Genomic DNA, 8,558 nt, shown 5'->3' on the forward strand with positions numbered 1-8,558 from the left:
ATTAAAATTAACCAAAAAATAATAATTAAAAAATCAAATACAAATAAAAAATAGTCAAATTATAATATAATTTTTTTACTATTTTTTTTTAATTTTTAACTTCAATAAAATTGTTCAAAATAATATTTGTCAATAGAATCATCTTTATTTTAAAAAACAAGTCACATAATTTGAGCATATATACGAAATTGTAAAATAAAATAAATAAAGTTAATAACTAAAAGAAGAATAAAAACAAAAAATGAAAAAAGGTGGTTAAAAATTCTATAATTATTAATTTTATAATAGTAATCACTCTTTTATTTAATAAAAAAATAAAAATCTTCGGCCCGGCGGACCGGCCCGCCCCGCCAAAACCCACCAATTTGGCGGTGCGGGTTTGGCGGATTTTTTTTAATTTGGCGGGTTCCAAATCCTAGCCCCGCCTTTTTAGCAGGTTTAGCGGATCAGCCCGGCGGGCTTGACCCGTTTTGCCATCCCTGGGAAAAAGACCTCAAACATTCAAAAAGTGTCAAAAATTTTGGTCAATTAGCATAGCACATTCACATCAATGCAAATAGTTATAACGAGTGGAAGACAAGCATTGAGCTCAAGGAATTGACCAAACTTTTTAATCAAAACCTCGAGGTAATTTGGCAAACACTAGGCATGCATACGTATTAAAAATGTAAAATCAGTTTAGAACCTTATTCAAAAGAATGTCATTCAACCAAAATTTCAACTTCTTCTCACAAAACAAGCATTCTTTAAACCTCAATTCATACAAATTTACTAAGAATGATACAAAAAATCAGTAGCATACTATCAATTTCAGCACAATCAGTAATCAGTTAATAACTAACCAAATAGTTAACCACATTCAACCAAGTTCAACAGCAATATCCACCAAGCAACAGAATTTCACAAACACTTCCAGCAGTCTTACACAACTAATAACCCTAAACCTACCAGCAGCATACCACAACTAATAATCCTAATCCATTCAAACAGAAAACTAAATCTAAGTTCTACTAACTAACTAAAATCAAACTCAACAGATTAAAATTACTAACAACAATTAACTAACAAAACAACAGCACATCACTATATATAAAAATCACAAAACACAACAGAAACACAGCAAAACAGCCCTAGCTAATCAATAATCAATTAGTCATTTAATCTAAGCACAATTAAGTCATCAACACAGTCAAAATCTAAGCACAATTGAGTCACAAAACACAAAACAAAAGGCAGCAGCACAATTTTAATGAAGATTAACAAGGTTAACCCGGGAACTAAATCAACTAAATCAGCATAATTTTAACAAAGATTAACCAGCAAAATAAATCAACTAATCATTCAATGATTCAATCCAAAACAAGAAAATAGAGTATAATACAGCTAATCCAAAAAGATTAAATGTTCTGAGTAAAGAATGAAGAACAGAGAACGAAAATTTAAAAAAAAAATCAAACCATTACCTTCGTTCCGAGCAGTCTGAGCAGAGGGGCAGAAGCACGACGGAGACAGAGACCGAGACCAGGCGACGAGCAGTACGACGGACGGCGCAGAAGCGCGGCTGAGCAAACGAGGAACAATCACTAACAGTGAGCACTGACCTTCGAAGGACGACTGTGAGCAGACGACGTCGACGGTAGAGAACGAGGACCGAGAGCCAATAGGGGTTGTTCTTGGAGAACCCCGACGGAACGAACAGAGAAGGCCCTGACTTCGACGGACGGCGGCGGTGGCTCACTCCTTGGGGCGGTGAAGCTAGGGTTTCCGTTTTTGTTTGGCTCACTCCTTTGTTCTGACTTCTACGCAGTCTGAGCTGAGGGGCAGAAGTGCGACGGAGACGGAGGCCAGACGACGAGAACGATGACGGACAGTGGTAGTCCTACGGCTGAGCAAACGAAGAGCAGACTCGTAGACGCCAAGCTCGAGGAAGAAGCTGCGATTGGTGAGTTGGGACTTCGAGCACCATGCCCAGACAAAAACGATGGTACCTGAGCACGATAGACAACGGCAGGAGAGTGACGGACGACGGCTGGAGTGCGACGGAGCACCAGGGACTAACACTGAGCTCGAAGAAGAAACTGCGACGGACGAGACGGCGGAAATCCTTGCAGCAATCCATGTGACAATGGTGCTTGGGCGCGATGGACAGCGCTAGCCCTTGCGGCGGCGGTGGAGAAGCCAGGGTTTCTCACTTTCAAGCTTTAGCTTTCTTTTTGTTTTGTGGAGAAGTGGAGAAGGGAGAATGCGTTCTCGGCCTACCGTTTTCCTTTTTTCAATTTCAAAAACGACATCACTTTATGTAAGCCTCCCGGGTTCCAGTTCGGTTCAACCGGTTAATTTCTGGCCGGTTTAGCGATCCAACGATTTTTATTGTGGTTTTTCTATTTCAACTGAACTGTAGAGATTATAGTTGTCAGAACCGAATTGGTAATCGAACCGGTCAAGTTATTAGATCACTGGTTCAACTGGTGAGTCACTGGTGAGACCGGTTGACTCGGTACTATATAAATAAAAAATAAAAATAGTCAAAAACTTAAAATTAAATTTTAAAAAATACATATTTTTACTAACATTTTAAGAACAATTAAGTCGAATTCTATAAATAACTAATACAAAAATAGACATATAATTAGTTCATACTACTATATAGTATCTTAATTAGACACAATAAGAATAACAATCTATGAATTATATCCAAAGAATAATTTCAAGGTCTAAATATTTTTGTATAATTAAATGATTATATAAATTAATTTTTTTCTCAGAATAAATAATTTTTATTTTATTTTTATATTCATTATTATTTTTTATTTTAAAATTAATTAATTTGTACTTCAATTAAAAAATAATTAATTTAAAAAATATTGAGTTAAGTATTTCCATGTGTATATATATATGTATTAGTTATAAAAAATTGAAATATATATTATAAAAAGCATTAACAATACTAGAGAAACGGGTAGCGCAGTGGTTGTCAACTTGGTCTTCAATTCAAAAGACTCAGGTTTGACTCCTACCCCCTGCAATGTATTTTTCCAAATTTAACAACCCGCATGCTGACGTCATCGGCGCGCAGGTTGACTGGACCGATTTGATTTTGGTTCGTGTCAATTTTGACCGATTTGATTGGTTCGTATCGGTTTTGACCAGTTCATTTTCTTAAGCGGTCAATATACCAAATCGGACCGGTACAAGGTCCGGTTCATCGGTTTTCCGATCGAACCAGCCGATCCGGTCCAATTTTTACAACTATGGTGGAGACATCTAGTTTTCAGTCGGACCGCTTCGACCGACCGGTCTAATTTGATTTTTCATAACCATGATCTTGACAGAGAAAGAGAGACAACAAGAGAGAGAGAGAGGGAGAAAATTACACGGAAAAGAAGCTGCGACACGGTCAACAGAAGATGTGATGCTATCAATGGAAGCTGCGACGATAACAGAAGGACGACGGGTAAATTCAGGCGTTGGAGAAAAAGAAGCTCTGATGCTCTGGTCTCTGGTCTCACCGTTTCACTCACTCACAAGAAGAAGAAGAAGAAGAAGCCTTGCTGACGGCGGCAGACGGGTTAATTTTGGCGTTGGAGTCTTGGGAAAGAAGTTCTACTCTTAGTGCTCTGTGCTCTCAGCCTCTCACCGTTTCACTCTGAAGGAAAATTATGGATTAGAGTGAAATCCTAAAACTAGTTCAGAAATGTTATTTATATATTATTAATATTTATTACAGGAATCAATCTGGTATGAACGGAAACAGTAGAAATTCTTCATCGGCTACCTGGAAGAACATTGTTAGTGCCTATGAGCATCTCAAGGAAGGGCTTCATTGGAATATTGGAGATGTCCACAAATCAGTTTGGTATGATGATTGGACTCCATTTGGTAAGCTTTGCAACCTTGTTCCTTATGTACATATTTCTGAATCAGATTTCATGGTGGCTGACTTGTGGAAAGGGGTGTCTTGGGAGGTTGATAGTCTTACCACGCCTATTCCACATGAGATTAAGCAGTTTATTTGTGGTCTGAGATATTCTAGTTTGACTGAGTTGGAGCCACAGTGGGAGTGGTGGCCTGCAGCAACAAAAAAGTATAGTGCAAGGGAGGGTTACAAATGGTTATTAAAGAAAACATTAAATTGGAATGCCAACAGTAATTGGAACTGGTTGTGGAACACAAACATTCCAGAGAAGTTCAAATTTACTATGTGGCTTAGCTTACATGATGCTCTACCAACTGAGACCTTTCGATTCAAGCGGCATTTAGCTTCTTCAGATATGTGTAAGAGATGTAACAAGGCGCAGGAGACTATGGAGCATTGCCTTAGAGACTGTGAACGATCAAAGGTAATCTGGTATATGTTGGATCCTAGTATCCTGGACTCGACGGCTGGTACTGCTCTTGAAGAGTGGTTTCGGAAGACCTTGGCTAACAATGAGGCGTCCTTTGGTGCAGGGCTTTGGTGGGTATGGAGACATAGGTGCAATGACATATTCAACACTGACAACCCTTGGACAGATCATAAGGTTGTTGCCTTGGCCAGAATTACCGCCAAGGACTTACAGGTTTACAGGAATCGAAGCAATGTCTTTAGGTCTCTCCGAAATTGCCTGTGTTGGGAACCACCGGTAGGCAATAGTTTTAAAGTTAATTGTGATGCAAGCTTGTATATGGATTCAAATTTAGCGGGATTTGGGTGTATTATTAGAGATTCTAAGGGAGATTGGATCTCGGGCTGCTCTGGAAGCATTCCCCCTTGGTCTATAATCAGATGTGAATTATTTGCTGCTTGGAGGGGGCTGGTTTTAGCTTGGGATTGCGGTTTGAGGGATATTATATGTGAAACAGATTGCCTTGACATTCTGCCCATCATGCATGAGCTTACAAGTGGGTATCCATCTGAAGTAACAGATTTGGTTCACAAGATTCAGGAGTTTTTATCTCGTCCTTGGCTTGTTCACGTTGAATGGGTGTCCCGAGAAGCAAATAGAGCTGCGGATTGGATGGCTAAATATGGTGCCAAGAGTAACTCTAATCATGTTATTTGGTCTGAGCCTAGTGTTGATCTCCAACGAATCATCCGCTCGGATTTAGAATAGTTTTTGCTTTGTTTCTTTCCTTGTTTAGTCACCAAAAAAAATGCTACATGTACATTAAAATTAGCCACTAAAGTCAACTATTAGTATAAAATATATGTTGAAATAAAAATACACATTAAAAATAAATTAAATCACATATGTATTTATACATAAATACATTGATGACTGATTTTAATGGCTGATTTTAATTTATGAATACTATTTTTTTTTGGCATGCCACAGGCCGGACAAATCCAATTCACATTGAAAATCCAGCAACTAAGGTTCTGAAAACCAGACCAATTATCAAACCACTCTAGTTACTAGTTTATTGGTCCAATCGGAATAATCGTTTTATAATAAAATAATAAATAAAATATAAATAAACACATTAAAACATAATTATCATCTAATATAAACTTTAAAATGTCATCTAAATTTAAAACACTAGATCAACCAAAGTCTTATGCCAATATAAAAGTTTGTTATTAATCATTAAAATTCGCAAAAACTTGTAAGTTTGTAAAAGTAGGAGTTAAGTCGAGAATTTGATACCCGTGCAGATGTCAAATGTTACCTGATAGGCTTTGTATGCAAAATGAACACCCTGAAGCAGAAGAGAATCTTGGCTAGATTCTCTGTCTGTGTTCCAGTTGGATTCGAGCTCCATTGTCACTCTTTTCATGTACATCTTGGCTAGAGTCATGGAAGCCTGCTTTATCTGCATGGATTGTGTATTTATTTCATCAAGTTTTATAATTGCAGCTTTGAAGTTCACTTATGAGTGTGAAATTTGTGAATACACTTTACTATTACTAATCTACAAAGTTAACAATTGAAGGAACCATATCTTCCAAGAGAAGAAATGATATATCTCTAGATAAAGGAAAATACATGTTATTTGAGAATTGAAACTAGTGCATATAATGTGTAGAAACAAACAGATCAGTGAATCAACTACTAGATCAAGTTCTATGTTGATAAATTTCGAATAATCAGTAACTATAATTATTCCCTACCAGAGTAATGATAAACCTAAAGCAAACCATTTACCATATTTCAATCTTTGTTCTCACTTCAGAGTAAGAAATTTACCTGGCTCATTATCCCCGAATCGAACATCCAAGCGGTTGGAATGTGTACGGTTGGTACAACGCATGACAGAATTTCGCAGCTTGATTAGCCTCTGTATGCTCAGTTCAGACCTATCACAATGAGATGAAATAAGGCATAAGAAGATTATTAAATAGGAATACTGTTATCTTGACATAAATCTTACTTGTCTAAGAGGCTGGCCATTTTTTTCAAGGCAGCTCCTTGTAGGAGGAAATCTCCTGTTCTAATAGCTTAAGCTCCCGATACTCAACCGCAGCCTCTCGCAGCGCATTGGCTTTCTTCTCAGGCCACTTGAAATGTCTCAAGACAGCGCGCTCATCCACCTGTAGAATACACAAGACAAAGCCAGTAAGAAGCAAAGTTGAAAATTCTAACCATTTTCAAATATTACAATCCTTGATTTCCAAGTCAGAAATCACAAGACACTAAACTGTTGCACCAAGGCTCACCTTCTCAGAAATTCTATTAAAACAATGGTTTTATAGTAATTATAATAACTTAAAAATGATTAATGAAGTATCATATAGAGAGCCATTGGCCCACCAGATCAATAATTTTCTGAGAAATGTACCAATGAGGATAGTTCACCATCAAGCCCATCATTCCATCAACAAACTTTAAGACTTCTTCAATGTCCATGTAGGCTGCATCTACCGCCTTTTTTATAAGGTCATTGATGAACTCCCCTTTTGTTTCATTGTCTACCCTTATCTAGAAAGTATGGTAATTCATTAGTCATCAACTAGCAGTACATAATTTTGAGGTGAAAAAAGAAACAGGAACTAGAAAGTGTAATAATCACACAATACTTAACTGCTAAAAGATGAGCTGAACGGTTCTGAATTTCTCCAACAATGCTACTGCGTGCACTAATCGCTACCGGTTACGGATGATTCAGAGGCCCTTTTATGTCTCTCTTCATATCATGATTCTTTAAGGAGTGAAATAATTCAACGCCATTGATGGTGGCAAGCACTGGTTTGGTGGAGACTTTCTTTCTATACTTTTGGATTCAGAATTAACATGAATTGTTGTCGTAGGAGACGGTATTGAAGAAGCTTTACGAAAAATCGCTTCAGGAGTAGCTTTTTTTTTCACTTTAGACCTTTCCAATTTATCAGCAATGACAATGAGTTTCTGTATGTCTTTGAATTTGGGGCTCTGGTGCTCCCCAATTGCCTCCTTCATTCAGCAAAAACAAGTAGAGTTTATAAAAACATATATATATATATTGACTCTTAACACATGGATTAACCACCCTTTATATCATAAAGAGAAAAACAAGATAAGTAACAATGAATTATGACACATTCCATGCTTTCAGGTAAAACACATCAAAAGAAAACAAACCAATCAAAGTTTCTCGTACCTTGCCACTGGTACCAACAGCTACTACCATCTTAGCTTCAGCAGCAGCAAGATCCTCACTGAGCTTCTTGTTCTTTGATTCAAGCTCTACATTCAAACCCTTAACTCTATCCAACTCAGCCTTCAAGACCCCCCACCTCAGACTTCAAATCTTGACAAAATATAAATATAAACCAGAATAGAACCACCAGTTTATTTTACCATATGAAACTAAGCATTATGGAGACATCTTTATTGTTGTCATGGATTAAGGTGGAAGAGTGGTTTAATACGCCCCCGCAAGCTGGAGGATGAAAGATGTCAAGAACACTAAGCTTATTTAGATTAAGATGGAAGGGTTGAGGAGACAAAGGCTTGGTGAAGATGTCAGCTAGTTGCCCAGAAGAGGAAATTGGGAGAAGTTTCATCACTCCAGCTTGAACTTTTTGTTGAACCAAGTGACAATCAACCTCTAAATGTTTGGTCCGTTCATGAAAAACCGGGTTAGCAGCAATATGAAGAGCACTCTGATTATCACAATATAAAACTGGTGGGCGGATAGGAGAGATGCGTAAAAATTGTAACACATTTAATATCCATTGAAGTTCACAAGTTGTGTTGGCAAGTGCACGATATTCTGCTTCCGTGGATGAGTGGGCAACGGTGGTTTGTTTCTTGGTCTTCCAAGAGACTAAAGAACTGCCTAAGAAGAAACAATAACCTATTAAAGATCGTCGAGTGTCAGGACATCCGGCCTAATCAGAGTCACTAAAGCCGAGAAGCTGAATTTCTGATTCCCTTGGAAAGAAAAGTCCTTTGCCGGGACTAGTTTTCAGATATCGTAACACATGCTTGGCAGCTTGAAGATGAGATTCAGTAGGAGATACCATGAATTGACTTAATAGTTGAGTGGCATACATGATGTCCGGTCGAGTAGTGGTGAGATAGATAAGACGGCCAACCAAACGACGATATATAAAAGGATCGGATAGCAGGGGACTTTTGTCTTGATATAGTCTTGTG

At 37.7% G+C, this 8,558-nt stretch overlaps 1 protein-coding gene across 3 annotated transcripts in view; it reads right to left on the bottom strand.

Moving 5' to 3' along the window:
• LOC107624905 overlaps positions 1-7,685 on the bottom strand; it is a 12,307-nt gene extending 4,622 nt beyond the window's left edge. The window contains exons 1-4 of one of the 3 annotated variants that reach the window (XR_002357109.1): positions 7,558-7,685; positions 7,003-7,370; positions 6,760-6,899; positions 6,352-6,511 (exon numbers count right to left, since the gene is read on the bottom strand). The gene's annotated coding sequence lies outside the window, so the exon portion shown is untranslated. Of the gene's footprint in view, positions 1-6,335; positions 6,512-6,759; positions 6,900-7,002; positions 7,371-7,557 lie in introns of those variants that run through there. The other 2 variants (XM_016327391.2, XM_021115522.1) reach the window with 2 other exon arrangements.

Source organism: Arachis ipaensis, chromosome B02, assembly GCF_000816755.2.
Source record: "Arachis ipaensis cultivar K30076 chromosome B02, Araip1.1, whole genome shotgun sequence".
In the NCBI taxonomy this organism is placed as follows: Eukaryota; Viridiplantae; Streptophyta; class Magnoliopsida; order Fabales; family Fabaceae; genus Arachis; species Arachis ipaensis.